Genomic DNA, 4,291 nt, shown 5'->3' with positions numbered 1-4,291 from the left:
CAGCCCGCTTTCATTTAATCAGCATCAAGCGGAACACTTCCAGAGGGAGAACAAAATCTTGCCCAGCCATGAAATAAAATCCCTTTCCTTCAGCCTGAGTGAGCCAGCTGAGGCCATGTGCCCATTCCTAACCAAAAATTGCGTAGTGATATGTCACCCACCAAGTCCTTCCCTTCTCTGTCCCCGGGGGAAATGAATCCCTTAGTACAAAAACACATGGAAATCATGCTAAAAGATACAACTGGTATTAAACTCAAAAATTTTGCTTTACCGATGCTTAATGCTAAAAAATATTAAAGAGTCTACGGCCATGCCATCCTGAACATGCCCCATCTCGTCTGATCTTGGAAGCTAAGCAGGGTCAAGCCTGGTTAGTACTTGGATGAGAGACCACTTAGGAATACGAGGTGCTGTAGGGAGAAAAAAAAAAAATGAAATCAACCTTAAATCTCCCCACTGTCCTTGATGAAGGATCTGAGACCAGAGGTTCCTAGGGCTTTGACCTCATGGTAATGAGCTGTAAAAGCAGAAGACTGGAGCATGGAGGAGAATAGGAGACAGGGGTCTTGCTGGCCTCGTAAGAGATAAATTCTGAATGAATAGGATGGAAAGATAAAATGCTGCTGTAGCATCTTCTGCACCATGGGTAGGATCTCACTCTGCTTGTTTCCTTTCTGAAAATGGGCTTAGCCACCAAAAGAATTAAAAAGAGGGATTCAAATAGCTATTTGTACACCAAAATTCATAGCAGCATTATTCACAATGGCCAAAAGGTGGAAACAACCCAAATGCCCATCGGCGGATGAATGGATAAACATTTTATATATACATATATATATAAATTAAACATATATAATATACAATATATAAATATCATATATATATACACACACAATTAAATATTATTCAACCTTGAAAAGAAATAAAATTCTGACACACGCTTCAACATGGATGAACCATGAAGATATGCCAGACACAAAAAAAACAATATTATATAATTCCACTTATATAAGATTCCTAGAATAGCCAAATTTATAGAGAAAGTAGAATAGAGGTTGCCAGGGATTGGGGGGCTGGGTATGGAATGGTGAGTTATGTATGGTTTCAGAATATGAGATGATGAAGTTCTGAAGACAGTGGTGATAGTTGTACAACAATGTGAATGTACTTGATGTCACTGAATTGTACAGTTAAAAAAAAAGGTTAGAATGGTAAATTTTATGTTATGTATATTTTATTACAATAAAAAACAAAATGGACTTTGTTCTTCTTTTCAGACATTGAGGGAACCACAAAGGGGTGACAGGAGATTCTCAAAGAATGATTGTTGATGGGTCCATCTGGATAAAAGACACATTTTTAGTGATACACTTTTACTTCGGTCCCATGACGCTGACAATGAGAAGGAACGTGGGGCCTCCCGGGGACGAAGCCCTCAGGCGTCCCGTGGGGCAGCTAGCTCCTCCCCGTGGGGCAGCTAGCTCCTCCCAGTCCCTGCACACCCAGTCCCTCTGAAGCAGGCAGACTCTTAGGGAGACGGGTGTGTTCCTACTTCTGTTCTCCGCAGGGAGGAGGCTACAGAGCAGCAGGAGGGAGGAGAGGTGGAGAGGGGGAATTTCCTTCTGTCAGGCAGGAAAATAGTGTGAGGAAACCGAGCTATCCCTACTCTTTGAAAGGAAAATGCCTCTTTCAGACCTCCCTTAGGAGAGCTGTCCCCTTCCCACCTTGCACTGCCCGAGGGATGATGAAACAGCTGTCACCAGTTGGGTCTGACTCATTAGTTTATCATCACTCCCCACCCTTCTCCCTAACCACTTCTCTCAAAATCCACCCACCCCAAAAATGCCTGAGCACAGTTGACTATTTTAAGAACTGAATTCCCTGTCGGCATGGCAACTTCCCGGCTGCACCTCTTCTCATTGCTGCCTGGATGGAGGAAAAGCCACCGCTCACCAGAGCTCTGGCCAGCCTAAGGCAGAGATGGCTCAGTGATCAGACTTGGCCAGTGGGTGGACATCTAGTCTCTGTCGCTTGTTCTTCTTTGTGTGTTTGCTTGTTTTATAGCCCTTTAACAATGTAAAACCATTCTTAGCTGACTGGCCATATGAAAAACAGGCCAGGGGCCAGAACTGGCCCAAGGACCAGGGTTTACCCAACCACTGTCTTAGTACCAGAGCAATAGGTGTTCACACTTGCTGGGTTTCTCATTGTGGAAGTCTGGAAGGGCGAGGGGACCGCATGAGGAAAGATGGGGAGAGGGTTATGGAAGAAGGACAATGTGATTGAGTTTTAAATTTCTCCCCTAAGTATCTGTTTTACTATATCATACACTATAAGTTTGTTTATATTCTTTCTGTGCTTCAAAATTAAAGTCTTAGGCTATGCTATCTTCATCATACCCTAAGTATGGATTGAGGCTTACAATCTATGATTTCCTTTAGTAGAAAATGGTAGCTATGTCATAACCTCTTACCATTCTTCGCAAAGACCAGATTTTCTTCAGAAATGTTGAAAGAAGGTTTTGAATGTTTCTTTTTTGTTTAAAAAATTTTTTTGATAAAGTTCAAAAAGTTTTTAATTAAAAAATATGTTATTATAAAAAATGTTAAGCATACACAAAAGTAAAAAGAATAATAAAACAAATCCCCATGTACCTGAAATTACTAGTTTATTTTTAAAGGGTATTCTTGTGTAAATTAAAGAAACAGTTTGCACTTTCTTAAAACATGATCAAAAGGGGGAAATGATACCTATGCAAATACTTTTTGTATAGAAGCCAGTTATAGGTCATGTCTAAGAGTGACTGTTCGTTCGGGGGAGGGTGGTAGGAACAGCTGTAGGAAAGAAAAGGGGGCCACTCTTTGAATGTTACCATGGAAACCACTGCATTAAGATGGCTGAGTTTGCTCATGGGGCAGTGAGGTTCCGGTTAATGGACTTTGAGTCAGAACTGCAGGAGAAACCCTTAGGCGAGTCCCCGAGGATACCTTGCCATCTCTCAAATTCTCTCCCAATCCTCAATACTGTTCTCAGTTTGAGGCTATTCTCATTCCGAATTTCTAAGATTTGATTAAAAGAGAGACAGTTTGGTGTTTCCTTTCTCGATTTTAGGGCTAACTTCATTTTGTGTTGAGCAAACCACAGTCAAAACGCTCATCCGCAGGCTCACTTTGAGGAGTTCCAGGATTTTATGGATGGCCACTCCAGGCCTGTTCTCCTCTACGACCTTGGAAGAAAGCCCTAGAAGGACGGGTGGAAATCTTGCGGTATCAATCCCCACGTTAGAATGCGGAAAGTACGACCACGCACTCGGGGAGAAAGGGAATACGGCTTAAACCAACGAGATTCAGAGGGTCCACACTCGTTGTCCCCCTCCTGAAGAAACTTGACCCCGACGTAGAATATTCATCAACCACCAGTGTCCAGGGCTGCTTTAGACGTCAGATTATTTGCTATCGGGCATATCACTAAGCAGAACTTTGGCATCGCGCTCTTTGGACTTGGGGTCCAATTCGCACTACATTTTATTTCTACCGTGGCAGACTCTGTCACCCACTAGTGAGGTTAGTGTGGGCACCCATAAAAGGCAGGTGCGGAGGCAGAAGCGAGGTGGAATTAGCCATCAAGGGGTAAACATGTGTGGAGACAGACATAAGGCCTCTGAGGACGGAGATGGAGTCCCAGAGCTGGGATCCCAAGACTTGAAACCTTACCCTAGTGAGCGTCCTGCGGTTCCACTGCGCTGACGACTCAAGGCCACCAGGAGGCGCGCGGGGCCCGGGACCTCGGGAATCCGGGGCGGCAGGAGGACTAGCTCAACACCCTCTCTACCCGCGAGATATTTACTGGCAAACAGAAATGACAGGCATCTTCTGGGCAGCTGCTTACCTGTCCGTATCTCCCACAAAATCAAAAGTTCCTTCAGGGCAGTGACTGTTGTTTCGTCCCTTGCTTCCCTGATTGCACGTGAGTCCTTTGCCCCCATCCTAGTTTTGCTAAGCCGAGTCAAAGGAATGCATTCTCACTCTAGAAGGCCGGCAGGAGGGACCAGGAGGGGGGCTGTGAAGGGCCGTGGGGAACTTTGAGGCAGCTGTTCTGGAAAAGAAAGAAGTCAGATCGTTACCAAGGTGGAGCCCAAACCTTTGGTGGGGAGGAGGAGCTTTTACACCTGAAAATTTTGGGGTGGAGCCTAAGCGACAATCTAGAATCAGGGGAAGAAATTATGCAGTGGTTCTCAAACTTTATCTCAGGTCTTCTTTATACTCTTGAACATTGTTGAGGACCTGAAGGA

General features: G+C 44.3%; 1 pseudogene; it reads left to right on the top strand.

The window, feature by feature from the left end:
• Window positions 1–300: 300 nt before the first annotated feature.
• LOC118605752 lies at window positions 301–419 on the top strand (annotated as a pseudogene).
• The last annotated feature ends 3,872 nt before the right edge of the window (window positions 420–4,291 follow it).

The sequence above is a fragment of the Rousettus aegyptiacus genome, unplaced genomic scaffold (genome assembly GCF_014176215.1).
Source record: "Rousettus aegyptiacus isolate mRouAeg1 unplaced genomic scaffold, mRouAeg1.p scaffold_m13_p_7, whole genome shotgun sequence".
NCBI classification, from domain to species: Eukaryota; Metazoa; Chordata; class Mammalia; order Chiroptera; family Pteropodidae; genus Rousettus; species Rousettus aegyptiacus.
Note: the sequence above shows the minus strand (reverse complement) of the source record. Positions and strands in the feature narration are given on the sequence as shown.